This window comes from Sminthopsis crassicaudata, chromosome 3 (assembly GCF_048593235.1).
Source record: "Sminthopsis crassicaudata isolate SCR6 chromosome 3, ASM4859323v1, whole genome shotgun sequence".
NCBI classification, from domain to species: Eukaryota; Metazoa; Chordata; class Mammalia; order Dasyuromorphia; family Dasyuridae; genus Sminthopsis; species Sminthopsis crassicaudata.
The window spans coordinates 502,061,691-502,086,160 of NC_133619.1; the positions used below are offsets into that span (position 1 = coordinate 502,061,691).

A 24,470-nucleotide genomic window follows, 5' to 3' on the forward strand; every position below is an offset into this window, starting at 1 on the left:
ACGGAGGTATGCCTAGATATTCATGAACTAAAGAGAAAGGCTTCCAAAGAGCCCCTAGCTGTTTCTGTCTGGGATACCAGGGGTTAATCTAATCTGATCTCTGAGACTGAAGAAATGACCAAGTGACCACCATTAATTTTGCCTCTTGGAATTTTCCTTCATTAAGCTACTTCTACAACTATCTGGATAGGCTAAGTTTCCAAATCCATTCCAAGGTATGAAAAATAAATTTTGGTTATCTACAGTGATTCAATTTAACTAGCTCATTTCTACTTTGATTCAAGTAGACAGTGCCTTGGGTAAGGTCAGGGATGACTGTTTGGATGAATCTGAACTAGCAGAATGACCAATATCCCTTTGAATGTAACCTGAGTAACTTTTGCTATTTTACAAATTAAGAAATCAAGCTAAAAGAATGTTACTGACCATTGAAATCCCTCTAGAGCTAACAAAGGATCAAGGACCAGCTGCAGAGGCAATATAAAAGTGAGCAATAGCTCTAAGTTGGGAAGTGATTGGAACAGGCAGAAGCCAAAAGTCAGAACTGCTTTGCCAAGTTATTAATCTTAGTAAGCTGCTGAGTGGTCTTTTCCGGGACTTTGAAGGCCAAGTCAGACACTTGAGAACCATGAATTAAAGTTGCATGAGGTTTCAGAAGGACTGGCTTACTTTTAAAAAGCTTAAATTTTGACTCCAAACAACTGAAAATTTGCTTTTTTCTGAGTTCAGAAAAAGTTCCAATAATGGCGTTAGGGGATTAGAATGAGACATCACCATTTATTCTTTAACTTCAGCACAAGTACAGAGACTGGTTGGATAGAAAGGAAACTCATGGGTACAGGTGTTGGCACCTAAAAAGATATTACAATCAAATAATAGCTATGTTCCTGAAAAGCTAAATTTAAATCTTCAGAAAAGAAAAGAAAGACCAATGGAAAAAAAAAAAACCTAAAGTGAGACAAATTTTAACACAATACAAAGAACTTAATAATTAGAGCTGTGCAGCAATGGAATGGGTTACATCTTTACAATATTAAATTCCCAGTCATGGAGATATTTAAACAATATGGGATGATCACTTGTTGAAGATATTGAAGAATTTAGACATTGGGTCTAGAATTGGATTTAAAGTTTCTAGGCCCTCTCCTACTCTAAAATTTTGTGAACCTGGGAAATTGATTTTTAAAAATTGCTTCATGCTCTAAAGGAGCTTGTCATGATGGAATAATCATTTTTCATTTACAATGTGAAAAATCACCCCTAAGTTTTAATTTTGGCCTTACGTTTATGAGAAATTCTTAAAATGGGGCACACTCATGGAGGGTTTCAAGATTTATTAGAATAACCTTCTAGGTAGATTCAGGAAATCAAGGCCCATCTGAAATTTTACTTATTTATCCTTACTCACTACAATCTCTGTTAGCATCCTGAATAACTGCAATCAGAAAAGCATCCAAAGTCTCAACAAATTGAAAAGTATCTATTAGCCATCTACCATGTAAAAGGCACTGTGTAGGCCCTGATAGGGATACAAAGATGGAAAAATAAATAAACAAACTTAAAACCCAAAATCCAGCACATTTCCTCAAGATGGATTACAGTCTTGGAGTGGTATAAGAAATGTACTGAAATCATGGTATTCCAAGAAAGAATGATATATTAACTACAAGGAAGAAGCATGGGATTCCAGGAGGAAGACTGACCTCTGACTTGTAATTGTAGGTGAGAGGAAGGAAGGGATGTAGACAAGGAGTTAGTAGGGGGTGACGGAAGAGTGACCAAGAAAAGGCACCGAGATGATAGTGGTGCTGACCCCGAAAACAAGCGGAAGGATTTCATGGGCAGAGAATTAAATGGAGAGAGTAGGCTTACACATAGACAGGGCAGGCTGTGTACAGGGAATTGTTAGTAGTCCAGTTTTCTCCAAACATAGCTCTTTTAAAGGGAACTAATGCGGAATAAGGCTAGCAAGGTAGACCGAATAAGGCTAATGATACAGGGTGTTAAATGCCAGTTTGAATTTTTGTCAATTTTTTAGAAGAGCTAAAAAGTAAGATTTAGCATTAAGATTACTAGGGCAATTACATGAAGGATAAATTGAAAAGGAAGACACTAGAGGAAGTAAGAACAATTAGGAGGCTATAATATTCACCTAGGATAAAGAGGAAGAGAAAGGACCAGGATTATATTGTTTCTATAAAAAGGATGGGATAGGTAAGATATACAGAGGTAAAATGAATAGGACGTGGCCACTAACTGGATAGGGGAAGTTGAGGCTGAGGGCAGCCCATATCTTCACAATTTCCTTAACTGTTATTCATTTTGTATTGGAGTGGGGCTCCAGGATCCAAGAAAAAGAAGATTCATCTTCATGGACTTGCTTGTCCAGAGGCTTGTGACCCACTTGATTTCTGTAACATTTTCCGTCACTTGTACTTCCTAACATGCCAATGGACAGGGACCCACCAAAAGGAAGTTAGGACCAAAGAAATTCATGCTACAGACCAGAAGGACAGGAATTGCTAAGGAAAGTAAATATATTCCTCCAGCTTGGGTTCTGCCCTCCTTTTTCACTATATGCTCACTTAGCAATCTTATTAATTCCCATGACTCTAAATAACATCCCCACATACATGACTTCCAAATCTTTAGCTTTAGCGTGGATTCTTTCCTGAATACTGGACTCACATTTCTAGTTGCCTTTAGGATAACCACTGTATTTCTTTCTTTTGTTGTTTTGGGTTTTTGTTGTTGCTAATACTTTCCACAATAGCATTTCAAACTTAATAAGTCCCAAATTATATCTTCCCCCCAAATTTGCTCTTTCCTACAACTTTACTATTTCTGTTCAATGGTATTCCTCTGAAAGTATAGTGTTTGACACAAATATTTACAATTTTATGGCCATTTTTGCCTAGTCTCACTCTTTCCTTTCATATCCAATCAATAATCACGACCCATTGATGTCATATTTACAATGGCTCTTAGATTTGTCCCCTCCTCTAGTCCCAACACCATTACCTTAGATAGCACCCGATACTCATTACCATACCTGGACCTATTATAATGACAGCCTAATAGATCTTCCTGCCTCCACTCTCCTTCTCCCAATCCATCCTCTATATATCACTGCTAAACTATTAAACCTTTTGCCATGCTGTTTCTTTATTCAAAAACACTACTTACTATCTGCCAAGGAAATTACTGATTCCACTGGATGGCATTCAAGGTCTTCCATTACTGGTGTCACCTTGCTTTCCCAAATTTCTTCTAGAGTCCATGCTGCATTCCTAACAGTTCCCCTGCCCCCCATTCCCATTTGTCATTCTCTGTCTCTTGAACATATACCATGTGCTTATGACAAATACACTACTTAGCGGGTTTAATTGTTACCCATCCTCTTCCTCCTAGCCAGTTACCTTGCCCACCTGAAAAAAAACCTATGCCCTGAAACCCATTCTCTTGACTGGTGACTACTTATATAGACAACTATTTCAAAAGGAACCCACCAGAGAGGCTCCCCTTAGTCCTTCCTTTATTGTCCAAATTTCTTTTCTTCCTCCTCACAAGGGGTCCACTACTTTTCAGCTCCTTTTTACATATTACCTTGGGTCATTAGAATGTAAGCTCCCCTGAAAGCAAGGGATGTCTTAAATGCTTGTGTTTGTAAACCTACTGCTTAACATAGTATTTAATGAATGCTTTATCCGTCAATTGATTAATCTATCTTAAAAAGCCTAAATCAAAAACTATCTTCTCTAGGAAGTCTATATCCAGTTAGTAATGACCTTTCCCAACAGATTTCATAAAGTAATTTGGTTTATTTTTTAAATTTTTTATGCATTTTTAATATATATTGTGTATTATAGCTATTTATCCTTCTGCAATACTATGAATTGTGAGGGCCTTACCTATCTGACTTAAGGCAAGCCATTCACCCTTAAGCATCAGTTTTCTTCTCTGTTAAATGGAATAATAACTCATACTTAGTAGCACTTTTCATTTTGCAAAATAGGAGATAACTTCCTTGCTTATCTCTCAGGTTTGTTGAATAAAATGAGATAATGAGCAGGAAAATATTTTGAAAGAAAAAGCATTACTTTAATTACTTTTAATTAGTTAAACCTAGAGTCAGAATGTCAGTCTTGAAGAGAACTTGGTGGACAATTCTTTTGTTTTACAGTTGAAGAAGTTGAAACCTAGAGAGGTGATGGGATTTGCCTTAAAGTCACACAGCTGGTAAGACAAGGGAGTTGCTAGGTGTATGCTGGAAGAAGTGAGCTGCAATTTTCTCTATTCCCTGGCACACTAATACCTGGAGTTTTCAGGGACTAACTTGCTCTGTGCCCACCGTTGTCCTTCACAGAAAAAGCCCTTAGAGTATCTTATTTGAGGAAGGAGTTGTTCATTGAAACCATCTCTTTAGAATCAGGCGGGCACTGAATTGTTAAGCAGGACCATTTTTTCCCCTTTCGGTATCTCTTACCAAGCATGACAGGCACACATCCCTGAATTAGGAAGCATTGTTTCCCATAACTTCAGTGGGGATTTTCCCAAAATCCTTCTGGATAATCTCAAATTTGGGAGAAATCCAAAGCCAGGTCCTAGTCTCTCACTAAGAAATGATCCATCCCCATCAATATTTCTGATACATAAGTCCAACTAGAGAGCCTCAAAGTGGTATATAGTGGGACATTTTTTGAAGACATCCCCTCTCTCCATCCATGGAAAGGCATCAGCCCCAGCCTTAATCTCCCTCTAAACACCCCAAGCGCTGTTCCCCAGACACCCACAGGTTAAGAGGAATGGTTATAAGCTGATCTTCAAGCAGCCCCAGGAGTCTGGGTGCAGGTTCAGGCTGTCATGAGGCGCATATCAAAGCCGGAGTTTAAAGACTGTACTGGGAATAGTGCAATTATCTCGCTTCACCACATTTCTCAGCCCCGACTGAGGTTTAATTAAAGCCAAGTAAAAACACAGAGTCGCCATTTCAGATATCACCTCACTGCATGCTGGTTTAAAAAAAAGAGGAAAAATAAAAACCTTTATCAGAGACTTTAAAATTTTTTTTCAGCAGTTAGCTTCCAGCTCAGTTGGATATTTATTACTTCATAATATTTCCTTTAAAGAAATATATATGTACATATAATATACATACACATATACACACACACATATAAAATTAGTTAATCCCCCATAATCTCCTTGAGTTGCACCTAAAACACAGTTTCTTGCAGGTGACCTTTTCAGAAGAGGCTGTTCCTATGGTAACCACATTGTTTGATTCAGTCAAGAGAAAAATGCTGCATGGAAACGTATTTAATTTTGCTTAATTTGATGCCATATTTAACACTTGCACAAAACAAGAGGAGCAGAGTGGTAGCCCAGCTCCCCAGGGGCCATGGCAAGTGGCTGGCCAGTTTTCACAGAATGGCAGTTTTTCTGGGAAGGAAAAAAAAATGCCACCTCAAATACCACGAACCACCAACTCCTAGTGACTCACTGACCCAGAGAACAGGAATTCAGAACGGAAGTGAAAAAGAACTGTTTTGAACAAGAGTGTGCCTGCAGAAAAGGCCAGGGCACCTCAAGTTAGCATCCTATACCTGGTGCCAGAAGTGTGGAATGATCATGTGCAGCGAGGTACAGAAGGGGCCATGTACGAGGAGCAGAACACTAGTCCAGAAGTCAATGAGTTTGAATTCAGAAGAGCTTGTCTCTCATTACATGACATTGGGCAAGTCACTTCTCCTCTATGGGAAGTGTTTGATCAGGTGTAAAATGAGGAAATTCGATATATAATCTATAGGATCTCTTCTTGCTCTCTACCTCTATGAGAACAAATTTTATAAATACAGTAAAATATTCTCATTTGTAAAAACCACGTATGATGTTATTTCTGTGTCCTTCCCTTAGCCTCCAAGCCTGCCAAGCACAGTGCTGTGTATATAAGGGATGCTCCATAAACACCTATTGATTTATTGACTCATTTTTGATGCTATGTCAAGGATCTCAGGACTCATTCCTAGAGACTATGGCCTAGCCCCTTGAAAATATGGAGGCAGGCCAATGACAGAGAACTTGGAAATTGGGTCAAAGGACAGGAGTTTAAATCCTGTCTCTCCACTTACTATTTATGTGAACTTGAGCAAGTTGTTTAATATCTCAGATATAGTTTCCTGAAGTCAAATGAGAGGATTGAATTAGACATCTAAGGCTCTTACAATTCTTTGATCCTAAGAACCTTGAACAGAACTTTTTCCATCCCAAAACATTGGCCCCTAAACCTGTACTTTACCAGTAAGTTCAGCTCTGTTGTCACAAGGAAGACAACTGGGGAATAAATAGGGACTAAGGAGACCGAGAGGTGGGAGAGAAGAAATTCCTTGTTGTGTTCATTGGGCTCAAAAGCTTCTACTAACCTAGGTTCTTAATCAAGCATGTGAAGCAACAAACACAGCCAGAGAAAGAATTCTTCTTTCTTATGGGACCCTAAGTATATAAAATACTTTGAGTAGGTTGAGGACACTCAGCCCAAACCCCCCAAGAGTATAGCCATGCTAAGAGAATTGCCTTCCCTTAAAGTTCCCTTCTTCAGCCAAGGGCAAGGAATATGGTGCTAGTTTTATCAATCTCCCAGTCTCCTAATCTCCCAGGCATACTACAGGATGCTTTAGAAAACAACACTTAGATCATTAGGTCCCCCAGGAGCAGAGATTAACCTTGGAGTCTGGAAAGATTCCTGCTTAGGTGATCAAACTAGGCAGAGTGAGTGGGCCTTTGATAATGATCAAGCTCACAGAGAAGTACTTCACAACTTGAGAGAGGTTCAACAATGAAGGGAAAGGAGGGAGGAAGGAAGGAAGGGCATAAAATGAGGGAAATCCTGAGAACAGTAATTTTCTTGTGTTTCTCATCCTCATGAATACTTGGAGTCATTCAGAAATGTTTCTGTATTGCATATAATACATAGGGGGATAAATAGCTTATCCTACATCTTGTCAACAAGAGTAATTCTGAATTCTCAGGTAAGGAAATTGAGGCCCAAAGGCTGTTGAACGATGCAACGCTGGTTGTGACATCCAGAAGTAGCAAGGATTTCCTTTCCCTTACTGACATCAGTGTCAACATATATAAATGGACTTAAATTGATACTAGCTTTTTTATAGAGTTAAATTAAGAATAAAATCAATCATAGGATCATAAATTTAATAATGAGAGGAATCTGAAAGGTCATGAAGTCCAGGAAAATTGCAAAACTTTACATTTAGTTATCATCTAGTCTTCCTCCTTTTTACACATAGAGTGCTGCAAATGTTAAATGACTTGTCCAAGGCTACATAAAGGGCCCCTCACTTTTAGATATTTAATATTCAATAACCTGAGACTGGTTAAAGAGCAATGGACCATTCCTCCTAGCATCCTGACCCAAAATCTGGCCTAGCGATAAACAATGTTGGGGATACTGAGGTAGAATTGCCCAGCTCCACTGGACAATATGGAAGGAAAAGGTCCTTTTCTCATCATTCTAGTCAAGCTCGAATGGACATTTTTACATGCCAATTTTCCATATTCCTCTGTTTTATTGAAACTGCTATATAATGTATTCTCCAACTTCTTTATTAAAAGGCACACAAATAAATGGATCAATTAATTCTCAATCCATAACATCAGAAATAAATTTTCTGTTAATAAAGTTTAGCTTTATCCTACTCTTTTCTTATTTCTTCTGTGCAACTGGATTATTCTCTATACTAAGGGTTCTTAGTTTTCTTTATATGTCATGGCCCCCTTGGGCAGTCCTGGTGAAGTTATTGTTTTTTACATTAATTTCTCAGAATCATGTTTGTAAATACGGGAAACAAAATGATAGAGGATTGCAAAGGAAGTTAATATAGAAATATAGTTATCAAAATATTTTAAAAATTAAGTTGATAGCCCAAGTTAAGAACCCTTATATCTTCTCTAGCCCCTTCCTTGGAAATATGATCTGTGCTTTACGGATTCCTTGTTTTGCTCATAATGTCACCCATATATGGAATCTTGCTCCCTTCACCACATAAATTCTTGTTCAATATTTAAAGCTCAACTAAAATTTAACCTATTCCATGAAGCCTTCCCTAATTCCCTCTATTTGGAAAGTGACCTTCCCTTTACCTACCGACATCAGAAAGCACTTCTCTAATGTATGTAGCACGTATCATTTTGTACACGTGTGTGTTTTATCTCCCTACTAAACTGAAACCTTCAGAAGAGTCAGGCCATGTCTTGAGAAACACATCTCCTTCAGTGCCTAGTGTTCATTACAGTGACCTGGACATAATAAGCAATTAACAAACAATAGATTTTTTTTATTTTTATTTAACTAAACTCAAGATCCCAGAAGAAAGTAGCACAATGGAAAGAAAAGTCTTCCAACGTTATGAATTTGTGGCCTGGTTAGAGAAAGAGTTAAGCTCCAAGGAGCTGGGATTCCTGAATTTTATTTATTCCTCACAGCAATAAGCCATTTCTTGTTATTCTGAATCAAATTACTCCCTTCTCATGTAAATCAGTCATCCCCAATTCTACCCTTTTTGTACCCAAGCTTGTCACCAAGATTTGTTTTTTAAGAAATGATGTAGCTCATCCTTCAATCCCTGATATTTTACTCAATAATAGCTAACTTTTACATGTGACTACTATGTGCCATGCACTATCCTATATTTTCTCATTTAATTCTCACAATAATTCTTAGAGGTAGGTACTGTGACCACCTTCATTTTATAGATCAGGAAACTGATAAAAATAAAGCTAAGTAGTTTTCGCAGGTTTACACAGTTAATAACTATCTGAAACTGGATTTCAACTTCAGGTCCAACACTGTATCACTTGTACCTCCTACCTGCCAAATAATAGACTCAAACTCATTCTCCAAAGCCTTCTAGTGATATGACTCACAAAGACTACTCCAGCGGGCCAAAGGTTCTAATTCACTAGAAAGGCCCTGAGCATGGTCCTAATAATAGCCTGAGACTGATTTCTAAAGACCAGCCTATCTAAGCATGGAGAACCTAATCACTAGTAGATTAACTTAGGTATCTCATGAAATAAAGAAAAATTCAAAAGGTTCCTCCCTCAGTCTTGTATCCCGGCAGTAAGAACAGATGCCATGGAACATAAGATAGCAAAGAATCATGATTTTTAGACTCTCTGAACTTTAATTTGGCTGCTTATACTCTAAATATGAGGATCCTTATCTAATGACTAGTGATTGAACATATTAACTAAAGGAATTCAATTATATCAGTATTGACATTCTTATTATGAATTAAAACAAAAGGAAAAAGTAAATTTTAGCTTGGTAGAAGGATGGTTTATAGGCTCTCTTTGTAGAAGAAAATAAAGAAATTTAGAGGAGCTGCTTTTTATCATGCATCCAAAGGCAATATTCATGGGACATTTCACATTGTAGTGTTCTTAATAATTATCTACAAAAGACTACCACATAAATAATTGCAGTCTATGCACTAACATCTGTGGCAGAAAATTGAGACAGAGAAATTCCACAAAGCCCTTGATGAGATTCTACAAATTAGATCAAAATATATATCTTGATACCTGATGATTTCAATACAAAGGTGAGAATCAATGAAGATAGTGAGAAATATATTAGATAACATGTCAGGAATAAGAATGAGAAAGACTAAAATCTTATGGAATACATTGAAGCTTCATGCTTATATATCCTGAATTCTTAATTCAAGGAAATATTAAGTAGTTACTAGACATGGTGAGCATTAAATAAAATTGTAAAAAATATATATTTCAGCAAACAATAAATTATATTATTGGTAGGGATTTCACAGTGGAATCAATTGTGCTGACCTAAAAGAGCAAAGATCAAAATTGTACAAGGTTAGAAGGATAAAAATGAGAAGATAATATAGGGTGCAATTGACAGGACCCAGTTCATGACCCATTAAATTTGGTTATTTTTAATGAAATCAAGATAATACATGAAAGAAAAGATATAGATACAGTCCAAAATAATTAAATGCAATAGCCTAACTTGTGAAAATTAAATGTAATAGCAAGGAGGACCAAAAGAGCCTTAGGGGGGGAAAAAGATAAAGCACAAACAAAAACAAAAACAAAAAAAATTTTAAAAACAAACACTTCATTTACTTTCCAAGTAAAGAAGGATGGCAGCCAAAGGCAAGACTTGGCTGGAATATAAAATCATTTGTAAAATCTTACAAAGAATGATGGAACATTATGAAAAGCATCGTCTCAAAATGCAGAGAAGCAGTAGAAGGTAAAATCAATTTAAAGAAACATTAGTGAGAGATACTACTAAATAAAATCATCCCGAGGGCATTTAAGGATGAAAAGGAAAGGAAGACAACAAACCAAAGAAAAATGGAAAAGATCTACAAAGACTTTAATAGCGCACTGTTTTCACCCATCAAGAACAGTAGAGCTGTCATTATATTTAGTCTGTAACACCATGATTCAAGATGCGCTTACATAGGGGAAATAAAATGGCAGTAAATAGAAAAATGAGAGGAAAAAAATAGGCAGATCATATCATATCATATATATGTATATACATATATATGTGCTGAAAGGGAGCATAAGAGAGGATTTTGAGGCATAAATTCACAATATATGTAAAGAGAAAAATTAAAAAGAAAAGGGGTTGGGGGAGAAGTGGAGATACCCAGTCCTTATTACATATAGCTCTCCCTTCAAAGGTGACCTAAGGAACACAGTAACTACTAACTATGGGTCAACTTTCCCAGCCATATATAGAATCTTATAACAACTGTCAATATACACATTAAGGATTCTTCAAATGAGACTGATTTTTACAAACTAATATGCCACAGTCAAACACATTTTGCCATCATATAATTGATTAAAAGTTGTAAAGAATACAAGATCTACCAGTACTTATTATTTGTTGTTGATTGTCTTGAAAGAGTTATCTAGCTGCCACAGTGCATACAACGGTATACCAGTCATGAACATGTGAATTCCTATCCTGCCTATGACACCTACAAGCTGTGTGGATCTGAACAAGTCACTTAACTTCTCTGTGCTTCTGTCTCCTTATCTATAAATTGTGATGATAGCATCTACTTGACAGTATTTTTGTATCAAATGAGATGACATATGTAAAGCCCTTTATAAACATTAAAGTATTTACAAATACTAGCTATTATTATTATTACTGTTACACTACTATTATTAGATCAAAATACTATATTAAAAGTTCTTTTCCCATTCATACAACAAAATTACTGAAAATTCCTTGAAAGATAAAATAATTTTCTTCAGGAACATTCTTATCCTGTACTTAATCATCTATGAAAATGTTGTCTTCTCCAATAAAATATAATAAGTTCCTTGAGGGTGGAAACTCACTTTTACATTTATACCTCCAGAGCTTAGAATAGGATTCCAAATGCCTATTTATTGATTAATTTGATGATATTACCATCTAGTGAAGTGATAAACAGGGAAACATAGTATCACCAAAGCATTGCAGTTTCAATTGAAAAGATTCATGGCAAGATTCAAGTTGAAGATGAATTCTAAGTGGATGATTAGGTATCATAGATACTCCTGTTTATAAATTACTTTACATTGATTGCATCAAGCTCCAGCTTTGTGCAAAGCTTCCTAGAAGATGTCAGAAGACTAAAGTATGAGGTATTTAACCTCCAAAATAAGATTTCAACACAGAGAGATTAGCTTAAGAGTTTGACCATGGAACTTTCCTGTAAAAACTGTGTGAATATCTAGAACCAAAAGCTATGTTGCCCAGATAATAACATGCAATTAGATAGATAACCTATCAGTTTACATGTGTAAATGTGTGTGTGTGTGTGTGTGTGTGTGTGTGTGTGTGTGTGTATGATTGTATGCGTGACAATCAATAAAACTTGCTGGATTGTCTTCCAGAAATTGCAAAGTTTCATTAACTACACTAAAATTTTCCTCTAAAACAAATGCCCATTTTTCTAATACTAATATCCTTTTAATGTTATTGGCTGATTGTGAGACATGAAACACAACTATCTCAGAGAAATGGAAAATGAGTGTCATGAAGAGGACAATGGAAAGGAATATGTTAGGTGTTAGGTGTAACCAACAAGAAACTTTGGGAAAAAAACAAGAATAAAGGATGTCACCCAAGAAGTGTTTGATGAAAAGAGAAAATGTTTTATTTATGTAATGCTTCATCTGATAACTTCATAATGTCTGGAAAAAGGAAGGACTTTAGCACATTGTACGGACTTTCTAAGGTGAATTTATGGAAGGACTTGAACTACTAGTCAGATAGAACTGTATGATTTGATATGTATTGTTGCAGACAATATCTAAGCCTGTAAGATCATAGATCCATGAGTACAACTGGATCTTGATTAGTACAAATAATGAATTCCCCTGAAGTAATTATATACATTCAAATTCGCACTATTTGAAGTTATAATTTAGTAAAATATAGTAATTAGTTCCAGTCCAATTGAAATAGCCAAGACATATTTGAATAATGAGATCACTTCAGGGGATTCATTTATCTGGACCTGGCTATACAACTGAAAAGGTAGTCCAAGTAGTACTATTCTCCTTTTACAGATGAGAAAATGGAGACAAAAAGGTAGCTTGCCCAAGGCCATCTAGCCAGTATGTTTTAGAACCAAGAAGTGAATCCAGGCCTTCTGACTCAAGCCAGTAGCTCAATCTCTCTACCCAAACCAATTGTGCATTGGTCAACTCAAGTCACACCACATTATGGTGGTCCCTGGTTATACGTCTATCCTTGTCAGGTTGTCTGTCTTAGTTTGACAATTCCCAGAGATCAAAGACTTTTAGTAATGTAGTTTATCATATATTTTAGGCATTTAATCATGTCTTTGAAAGTGAACTCTAAAGGAATTTTAAGATCATCTAGCTTTCATTTCAAAGATGAGAAAACTAAGGCCCAAAGACATTAAATTATTTTCTTTAAGTTTTCACAGCAGAGCTGAGATTAATACTTCAGTTTCCTGTCAGGTGAAAGCACATAACCTATATCCATTTTCTCTCAGATGACTATATACTTACTTTGCAACTGAATAAACTGAGGCACAAAATTTTCCTCTCCACTCTCCACCCCACCTCAACAAAAAGTCTTTCTCTCCACCCTAGGACACTCAATTCCTATTTCCTTTGGAGCTTTGTGATCATGTCAGCTCCTAGAAAGCTGGGTGACATTAGAGACTCTAAGGCCATAAGGGAGAGAGAGAAATTCAAAAGCAAGGGTTCCTATGCTAAAATCACTGAACCACACTTCTCTTTGCCTCCCTCACCCCACCTGCCCACTCTGCTCCTTTATTCTTGCTTTCTTTTCCTTTTCTCAGGTTGTCTATACGCCTGGCTATTTGCTCAGAAGCTGGGCCATGTTTGCTCAGCTTTAATTCATTTTCATATTACCTGGAATATTTTCAGTTGGTCCTCTGGGTTTTGGGGAGAATTTTCAAAGGCAAGAGGCAAAATGGGCTGGGAAAATAAACATGGCCCCCATGAACTTTGTACACAGCCCAGGAAAAGTGTTCACCTCCTCAGCCTCTCTCCTTTTTGCCACCCTGGATGAAGCTACTCCTGTCTAGCAACGCCTGCCTTTCACTGAATGCTTCTAGGAGATGGGGTTCATTTTGTGTACACAAAACACTCCACACCAAGTCTCCTTACAGATGAAGTTGACTCAGACAGCTCATTTGCTTAGATTTCTAAAGAGTTTGGCCAATGGTTCTGTTTCTTTCCCCTAGTGAAATGGCAGATGAAAAGAAGTGATTTTAATCCAGAAGGTTAAGAGGAAACTCTCAGTATAAACACCCCACTCCACCCCAGTATAATATAGGGAAAATTGGGGTGAAAGGGTCCCCATCTAAAGTCTAGCTAATGTGAACTTGGACAACAACAAAAACTAGTATTTATGTAATTCTTTAAAGTTTGTAAAACACTTTTCATGTTATCTCATTTCATCCTCACAATAACCTTGGAGAAGTGCTATTCCTATTTTACAAATTAGGAAACTGAGGCTGAGAGAGGATAAGTGATTACACAGCTCATAAGCATGAGACAGATGTGATTTCTCAGCCAGCAATTGATCCAAATCACCCATTTCTCACATGACTATACTACTTTGGAATTCCTCTGACTTTTCTATCACATCCCAGGAAGCTCAATGTTGGGAAAACTTTATCATCCTGCAAAATCTCCTCAATTGCAGCACTCTTTCTCATCACTACTCTCAGTCCTTCTAACTGGAAACTAGAGCCATGAACTCCAAAAACTTCATTTCAGAAGGAAGTCAAGTTCAGAACATCTTATTTGTCATTTGGCTGCATTATTTTGGGACTTTTCTGATTTTTCTATCATGTCCCAAATTGGTTAATAACTTCCTTGTCCCTCCTCTCCCAACTCTATTTTTCAGCTTATTTTCTGAGTTGTCTCTCCCCCCCCCTCCCACAATTAAATTGTAATTTACTTGAAGGTAAGGATTATCTTTTTATTTTTAACATTTGTATCCCTAGATCCTACTTCAGAGCTTGGCACAAGTAGATTCTTAACAAATATTTATTGACTAGGTGACTGCCTTCAAATCGCTTTAAGTCACTTAACATTTCTGAGGTTCTGTTTCCTTATGTAAAATTCAGGGGATCAATTTCCCTTCAGCTCTAAAAACCTATGTTTTGTTCCTATAATGATGACAGATTATATCTCTAGTGTTTGATGATTACAAAGAGTTTTACTTATAATACTTCATTTGATTCTCCCAGTAAATCTGTTCAATAGTAGGATTATTATCCTCATTTCACATATAAAGAATCAGAAGTAGATAAAATGACCTGCTTTAAGTTGTATAACTAAAGAAACAGCAGAATAAAGACTTGAATTCAAGTCTTCTCATTCTAAGTCTAATGTTCTTTTCATAGTCTCCAGTGTTTCTTGGGAGTGTGCCCAAGTTCAAGGCCAAATGTGCTATGAAGTAGAACTCATTAGCTGAACCTACCATAGTTGATGAGTTAAGGAGAAAGAGAGGGTCCCAAATTTCAGTAACATAAAGTGTTTAATTTTTTCCTATCATTTTGTTTGCTTTAGTTAAAGCTACAGAAGCATTATGCTCAGAAATATAAAAAGAGTCTGAAGAAGCACTCTACAACTTCAAGATCTTAGTCTGAAATTAGAAAGGTGAGACAGAGCAGCAACATCAGAAAAATGGCACTACTGTCCTTTACCTTACAAGAGCTAATATCAGACACACTCCAAGGATAAGCCCAAAGCCTAAAGCCAGAAATTCCATTCCCTTCAATTGAACAAATTCTTATTAAAAGCCTACAATGTGCCAGGCCCTGTGCTCAATGATAGGGAGACAAAGTTAAAAGCTAAATGAGGTCTATTATTCTACTGAAGATCAACATGTACACAGAAAAGAAATAAAAGATAATAAGGAAAGAATGCACTAAAATTAGGGAGATGAGAAAGTTTTTGATTTGGAGCTGGTCACTAAGTTGAGGCTTGAACTAAACTAAGAAAGCTGAGAATTTTTGCTATTCCTAATATCGCATGCATCACTATCACCACCCATAATAAACTCCACGAGAGCAGGGACCACTCCATTTCCCATATAAATCAGAAAAATCTTTTAGGCATAAAAGACATTTAATAAATAGATTCTGGATGAAAAAAAGTGAATGAATGAACTATATATACATTACTATAATGCAAATAAACCGCATTCATTCAGCTAAAAACTATTTATTGAGTGCCCAGGATATGCAAAATAATTCTATCACTGAGGCAGATGTAGTGAGCAAAGAGAGTAATGAACTTGCCCCTTCTATTTAAGATCAAAGGATCACAGATTTAGAGCTGGGAACGGCATGAGGAATCAGCTAGTCCAAACCCTGTTATTTTACAGATGAGGAACTAAGGTTCAGAGAAATTAAAAGCCATTCCCTAAGGTCACTCAGATAAAAGAAGGAAACATTACTTGCAGTTGGGGGGGATCAGGGAATACTTCCCAGACTCTTTTGAGCTCTGAATAGAATAGGTGAAGCTGATGATAGCCCAGGTAAAGGAACCGTGTATACAAACAAGCAGCTGAAAGTTTAATATCTGTATCCTTATACCAAAGAAATAGCTAAAGGGAAGATCATGTTCAGGGGCTTTTGTCCTCTTTCCCTGACTGAATCAAAGGCTAAGAACATTATACCATTATCCTTCTTCAAAATAACAGAAATCAAATAGTATTTTGTAGTTACTACTTTATGTATACAACCTCACTTGATATTCCCATCAGCCCTGTCAGGTAGGTGCTTTATAGATGAAGGAATTTGGCTTCAGAAAGGCTAGCTTGATGCATATCATAACAGAGTTACAAATGATAGAATTAGGACCCAAATACTGGTCTTCTGACTCCCGGGACTATGGAGCATGTCATCCTATCATTCTAGACTTTATTCAAGGAAAAGAAAAATCTCCTAGAGGATAAGGGATTCATCCTGATTCAAATGGATAAAAACTCAGGTGTTCTGCCCCAAATCACATTGAGTCAGCTTCCTTCCCATCCTCACTACCTTCCAGCACCTCCTACTTAAAATGATCAACCTTTGCCTCTACACAACTTATTTTAAATGTTCTAGGAGGGAAAAAAGAAGCTATAAGCGTTACTCATTATTTGTCAGCTTTAATAAAAGACTCAGAATGACTCTGACCCCCTAGTGTTGTTAGGGTTTGTTATTGTGGTGCCTTGCCAGCCCTTGGCTTAGCTACCCCAGGCATCAGATATTAGGAAAACAAGAGCAGATTTTATTAACTGAACTGATTGAACAGCCTGGCTTGGCCTGCATGGGGCTCCGAGGGAAAAGAAAATGAGTAAATGTGCACATCTTATTTTCATGTAAACCAGCCCTGAATAACAGCACCAAGCTGGCACGACTGTATTTCTGGGCAGTTCCGGGAGGAACTAAGGACTGGCTCTGAAATGCAGACAAAGAACAGGATCTAAAAGGAGGGAGATAATGAGATTTAGAGATACTTTGTTTTCATAGTCAAGAAATAACTCTTCATTCTCTTTATAAATCTGTCTCTCCAAATTTTCACAAGGGAGCCCCTCTTGCCTATAGTGTTTAATGGAAATCCTTGGCTTAGTAGAATCTAGTATCAACATTCTGGTATGTTTAAGAGACCTTAGATTGATCACTTCTGTGCTTTCACTGGGAAAGCAGCATAAGAAACTCCCTGTAGATCTCATTGCCGCCATGTCATCCCACTCTTCCAGTCCTCAGACCCTCTTCTTGTCTTTGGCACGAGTTTTGCATGCTCACTGCTCTAGTAACTGAATCTTCCATTCAAAAGAGCTCTTCTCTTGTTTACGGCCAATCATAAACTGAGTCCTACCAGCCAAACTTGGGCCTTTGAGAACTCGGTCAACAACATGGAAGACAATGGAAGCTATAAACGTTGGCCAGCTATTTCCACTGGTTAACCTCTGAGAAGTGCCAAGGGAATAATACTTGTGAGTCTTTCTCAAACCAAACTGGCCTCTGAAAAGCCTCACCTGATACACAGGCTACACTGAATGGCTGAAGGGGAATAAAGTGGCTAAATCATGGTATGCCGTCCCTTCACAAACTTCCTTTTCTGGGAGGAAAGAGGATGGTGGGTAAAGAGTTCCATTTAAAAAAAAAATTCCCCCCACCATTCAAATTGTTAACCGATAAAACCTCACTTGTTTTTTCAGACAAAGAATGGCAAATTGCTAGTTGCAAAATAAAGATTTTTCCAGGGTATTAGCTGTCCTCTCATCACTCTTTACTCCATGAACCAATTAAAAGAATTCTGAGGCACAAATGAACGAGCCCTCCTCTCAGCCTGGGAACACACACTGAATGATACTAGGCATGGGGACAATTAGAGTGGATGTTCAGTGGAGAAAAAAGATCTATGAATGCCATGTTAAGTCAGAAATTAAAATCCCCTAAAGCCTCCAGCTTTAAGTACAATGTCTTCAGTGTCAGGTAGAAAAGTAAGAAATGGGATCTGCAAAGATTAACTTACCCTTCAAGAAGAGCTGCTCATGCCCCCTACACAGGCAGAGGCACAATTTGTGCTGTAGGTGAGTAGAAAAAGATACTGGAATCAATCCCTTGTCTTCTAGGAAAGTGTGAATTGGTGATAGCCTCATTCTTAGCTGCAAAGCAGACTTTAAGTCCATTTGGAATGGACAAATACAAAGATGTTAGGCTATTGGATGTAGGCAACTAGTTGTTCAGAGTGAGAACTTATGTAGGTAGATGTGTGAACTGGTTCAACAGTTCTGAAAAACAAACTAACAAAAAAAAACCCTAAACTGTTTGTACCTTTTGACCTAGAAAAATCCCTACTAGGCTAATGTACCTTAAGGAGGTCAAAGAGAGAAAGGTCTCACATATATAAAAAAGATTTATAGCAGGAATTTGTTCAAGTCATGAAATTTAAATATCTCATCATTTTTATATTCTATTTTTAATATTTATTTCACCCTAATTATGGAAAAACAAGTTTTTAATCATTTTAATTTTTTTTAAATTTTGAGTTCCAAATTTCCTCCCTCCCCTCTCCCCTTCTGTGAGTAATCTGATATAGATTATACACACATACAATCATGTAAAACATATTTCCACGTTAGTCATTCTGAGGAAGAAAACTTAAACCAAAAGAAAAACAGTAAAAAATAGTATGCTTTGATGTTACTACTGAGTTTATATCCCAAAGAGATACTAAAGAGGGGAAAGGGACCTGCATGTGCCAAAATGTTTGTGGCAGCCCTTTTTGTAGTGGCTAGAAGCAGGAAACTGAGTGGATGCCCATCAATTGGAGAATGGCTGAATAATTTATAGTGTATGAATGTTATGTAAGAAACTGTTCTGTAAGAAATGACCAGAGGATGAATACAGAGAGGCTTGGAAAGACTTGCATGAACTGATGCTGAGTGAAATGAGCAGAACCAGGAGATCATTATACACTTCAACAATGATACTGTATGAGGATGTATTTTAATGAAAGTGGATATCTTCAGCAAAGAGAAGATCTAATTCAGTTCCAATTAATCAATAATGGACAGAATCAGCTACACCCAGAGAAGAAACACTGGGAAATGAGTGTAAACTGTTTGCATTTTTATTTCTCTTCCCAGGTTATTTTTACCTTCTGAATCCAACTCTTCCTGTGCAACAAGAGAATTGGTTCTGCACACATGCATTGTATCTAGGATATACTATAACAATATTTAACATGTATAAAACTGCCTGCCATCTAGGGAAGGGGGTGGAGGGAGGGGAAGGAAAAGTCAGAACAGAAGTGAGTGCAAGGGATAATGTAAAAAATTACCCATGCATATGTTCTGTAAATAAAAAGTTATAATAAAAAATAAAATAAAATAAATCTGAAGTAGCATCAGAAAAAAAATAGTATGCTTTGGTGGTATATTCAAATTCCATCAGTTCTTTTTCTAAAAACAGAGAGCATTTTCAGGAATCCTTTGGGATTATCTTGGATCATTGTATTACTGAGAATAACCAAATTATTCCCAATTGTTCACTGTATAATGTTGCTGTAATTGTGTACAATGTTCTTCTGATTCTTTATGCTACATCAGTTAATGTAAGTCTTTCCAGATTTTTCTGAAATTATTTTGCTTGTTATTTCTTATGGCACAATAATAATGCATTAGATTCATATACCACAACTTGTTCAGGCACATCCTAACTGATGGGCATTCTCTCAATTTCTAATTCTTAGTCACAACAAAAAGATAAATTCCTTGCACAGATAAGTCTCTGCTTTTTTTCTTCTTTTTTTAACTCAGAAACACTGAGTTTCTCAAACAGTATTGCTGGGTATGCATTTTGATAGCCTTTTGGACATAGTTCCAAATTGCTCTCCAGAATGGTTGGTCCAGTTCACCATTCCATCAACAAAATAGCGGCAATTTTTGTAGTAACAAAGAAATGATCACAAATGAATGTCTACAGATTGAGTAATGGCTGAGCAAATTCTTATATGCAAATGTAACGTAACACTGCAATGTAAAAAAATTATGAATATGGAGAACCTAGAGGAATTTGGGATTTTTTGTAAGAATGCAATGGCTACAAGTTGTGTAAAGGAAAATAACACTAAAATACTTCAGAAGCCTTATCAATGCAATAACCAGTCATGACTTAAGAAAATAGATGGAGAACCACTCTTCTAGCCTCTCAGTAGAAAGGTGGTACATCAAAGATAAGAAATGGTGCATGCATTTTCCAACATGGCCAATGTGTTCATTTATTTTATTTTGTTAAATGTAATAAGAGAGGATTTTGTTCAGGGCAGGGAATGGGGAAATCAGTGAAAAGTGACAATGATATAAAAACAAATAAAAGAATATCAATAACACTTTGTTTTTGGTCCACTAGAAAGATGTGTAGACAACCAAAAGAAAGAAAGAGGGATACTTGACAATAGTAGAGTTCTCCATCTCCAATTCCTGTTGCTCATAAAAAAGCCAGGGACTTCCAGGGGACTCCACCAACTTGCCTACCCTTCTAATAGAGTCTTTTGGGATCTCATCCAAACATAAGATCCCTGCTCTGGGAATATGTGTCTACTGGCCTGAATCCTTTCTGACAAATTCTTCTACAACCTGAACTGTGTTCAGACATATGTGCCCAGATTGGAAAATCATCGTGTTTCATTTTGCCTAGGCATTTCTGCAGTCTTACCCTGTAGTACCAGACCTTGGCTTTGCCCAGTGTCCATCACATATTTAATAGATACTAGGATGCTTTTAGCAGATACCACCTCAGAACTGCTGCTGTCACTGAATCGGTTTAGTTCAGCGAATGTTAAGTCATTCTGTATCTTTTTATCCCAACATTAATTGTAGACTGTGCTCCATGATTATGAAACAGAATTAAATGACATGCCAAATTAAAGAGTTATTTTTTCTAATAAATATTTTGCATAGGATGTGTTTATAATAGCATCAATTATTTATACTGTCATATAGAGAAAGCATAAATATAAAGAGAGGGCTCAGATTGTTGCTGTAGAAGAAATAATGAACATTTCCATCAGGATGATGAATACCTGCAGTCTCACTTTGGGTCAAGGTGGGGGGATGGACAGGGACATCTCATGAACAAATCTTCAATGAGCCTTGTTGCCAGAGCTTTTGAGAATGGAATATGTTAAAAATGAAAGTGACTACAGAAAGTTTAAATATTTAATAACTGCATTAATTCTTATTCACACTTTCTTTATTTTTCAGATTAAAAATTTACAAGAATCCCCATTCCTTTCATCCTCCTTTGCCACCGCAGGGTAACACGTCCCAGGAACACTGTGAGTTGCACAAGGAGAGGACAGCTCCCTGGAGCCAGCTTCCCCTGCTGCAGCCCTCACACTAGTGCCAAGGTGACTGAGAATACCAAAGCCACTTCCTGGCTGCTCTCACCCTGTCCCTGGCAAGGGCAGGAGAGTCCCCAGAAGCAGAGCAGCTACTCCAGGAGCTTAAAATGCAGCGTTCATTGAGCAGACATGCTGTAGCTCTGGGCAGTGTAGTGCTGATGGCTTCCCAAACTCTAGAGATCTCAGTCACCCACAGGTCAGGGTGTCTGCCATTCAGGGGCTTGAGTTCTAAGTAAAAAATGGGTAAACCCGGCCATTTCCTCCCTCAATTTTATGGGAATGGGATTGGAGACTAGAGGAGAACTATAACTTACAATTATCTTTAGGAATAACAATTCCTGACAGAGAGAATGGGCACAGTAACACACAAATGACTTCAGATGCTCCTTCCACATGAACTCACCCCCCTGATGCATCTGAGTTGGCCCGCACAAACTATTCCAGCCAAGCCAGCTCTGTTCCCACAGCTGACACCTCAAAACACCCTAACACACTCCCCTGCAACAGAGTCCCAACCAAGTCAGACGTAAATGGAAGAGACTGCAGGGCAGAACTGAGTGAAGCTCCACTTTTAGCTCCACTACCTAATTTCTGTTAGAATACTCTGCATGGCCAGCCAGATTCGGAATGTGTTCCAGTGGTACATCTAGTTCAGAGCTGTGGGGCTGGGGTCCGAGCTCTTTCCTCAGCTTTGGCCAGCCCTCGGTGTCCTGGGGCAGCAGTCACTCAAGTCAGCTAAGGAATGGTGCGATCCTCTGAAGGGCAGTTAGCAAAATTGCCCGGCCCCTCCCAAACCTCTTTGTCCCCCTGTGCTTTTAATTGTCTGAGAATAGCAGGATATTCTTTTTCCTCTGGCTCTTGCCTGTGCTCCCCCTTCCAACCCCACCCTCAATCACTTTACCACAAATTCTTGTACAAAACACCTTCATAAACACAGTGCTGATTAGTTCCTCACTCTAATCAGGCCTCTGCTCAGACAATTCCCTCCCCCGTCACAGCCCCCTCCTGCCCACACCAACACTGAGCCACAAAGGGAGTACAAGCCAGCAGTTTATGGATGCATGTGGGTGCACTCATTCTCAAACACAGAGGGGGGAGGGGGAAGGGAGGGAGAGACAGAGAGGGAGACAGAAAGAGAGAGAGAGGGGAGGGACAGAGAGACGGACAGAGACAGAAAAAAGAAAACGGAGGGGAGAGGAAGAGGGAGGGAGAGAGAGAAACAGAGATTGAGACAGAGAGACAGAGAAACAGAGAGACTGAGAGAAACAGGGTGTTTCTGAAATGCTAAACAGGAAATCATCCAGGGTAGGGATTTGAGCTATCAGTTTGGCTCGGAGAGGTGCTTGGCTTGAGTGCATGTGTGTGGGTTGGTTTTCTTTAATATTTTTGGTGAGAGTTTTATTGGGGGGGCGAACGTGGGAGTGTTATTGTCAAGTATCTGCTGAAGCCAATCTAGCTTTTAAAATAAGAGCAGAGTTAGAAATATTATCTCCCTTATGTCCAGAGAGCACAGTTCGTCGGAGGTGCCTCCCTCAGGCATAAATGAAAGTTTCCTACAGAAAAATCCAAGAGCCCTCCCCCCCCCCCCCCCCCAGTCAGCAACAGAAAGCAATACAAGTGGCCATACTCAAAAATGACAACTTCAGCTTTCTGGACCAGCACACCTGGACTTTTTTCTGTCGGGCAAACATACACATCCCCACACAGAGTTAAAAGGTCATCTAAAAGAAATCTTTTAACTAAAAAACAATTACAACTCCACCAAATAAGCCTGCCCCATCAGTGGTATTTTTCCCATTAGCTACCTCACCTGGTTGAGCAAATAAGGAGATGTTCAAGGGTCAAAGATAAGTAAGAAGTGACTTACTCATGCCAAAATGAGGACACAAATTAGTGTGAGAGAAGAGTTAAGAAATGAGCCCCTGAGGCAGATGATTATGATGATAGAAGTAATAGTGATAATACTTTGAATAGCCTTTCTTTTAAAAAACTCAAGTTATTTGCAAAACCTAAAAGGAACAACTGCTAATCCCTTTGTATAGGATCCTAACATCAGTTATTTTCTCTTTGCCTTCTCTTATTTCCCCTAAGAAAACCAGTGCAAGGATGTGAAGCATAATGACTTCCTCTACTTCCCTATGACCATGCCTCAAGAACCTAGAGTGGCGTTTGGGAAGCATGTGGGGGAGGAAATGGTGAGCCACTTGCTGTCCTGCAGACCCAGAAGCCACTAAGTAGCTTTGTTCTTTGGACAAAAGCAAAGGGGATAGGAAAGGGCCTTTTCTGAATTGGCTGGGTGTGCCTGGAGTCAGGACTCTTTAAAAAAAAAAAAAAAAAAGAAAAGAAAAAAAAGACTAACAATCAGAAGCTTGGATCACAGTCTGTTTGGTTCAGTATTGACAAGGAAGGGGAAGAACATAATCAAAATGTGCTTGTTTTTTTAAGCAGAGAGTCATAAAATGGAGAATCTCCAATGAAGGTGTTTACTGCAAAAAATAAAATAACAAACAAACAAAAAACTGAGTGATCCCCAGAAGAGTTCTCTCCCTCTTGTTGACCCATAAGAAAAACAACTTCCTTGAGGAAGGGAAGGGGAAGGCAAAGGGACCAGTATAGAAGAAAATCATCTGAGCTCAACTCCCTCCAAAGGGAAGTACATTGTGCATCTGAAGACTCCTCCTGAGAGGCCACATGGCACTTCAGAAGAATGTGCAAAAGACTCCGATTCTGAAGACCTGGTTTCTAGCTCCATTCCAAATAACTACCTGGGTGGCACAGTGTAAGACATTTCATCTCTGTGCCTTAGGTTTTTCATCTATCAAATGAGACAATTGATCTGGCCACTTTAAAAGGACTGTTATAAAGATTTTATGAGGTGATACAGGGGAAAACCCTCTGAAAAGTTAAAGGTGTCCTACAAATATGAGGGTTATTTTCCAAGGGCCTCTTTGGGATGTTACCCTTTCTAAATTTTTTCCAAAGTAGAGGTTAAAGCAGTG

At 37.9% G+C, this 24,470-nt stretch overlaps 1 protein-coding gene across 2 annotated transcripts in view; it reads right to left on the reverse strand.

Annotated features, from left to right (window-relative positions):
* PKNOX2 (PBX/knotted 1 homeobox 2) overlaps positions 1-24,470 on the reverse strand; it is a 346,585-nt gene that overhangs the window by 197,759 nt on the left and 124,356 nt on the right. The window lies entirely within an intron of this gene.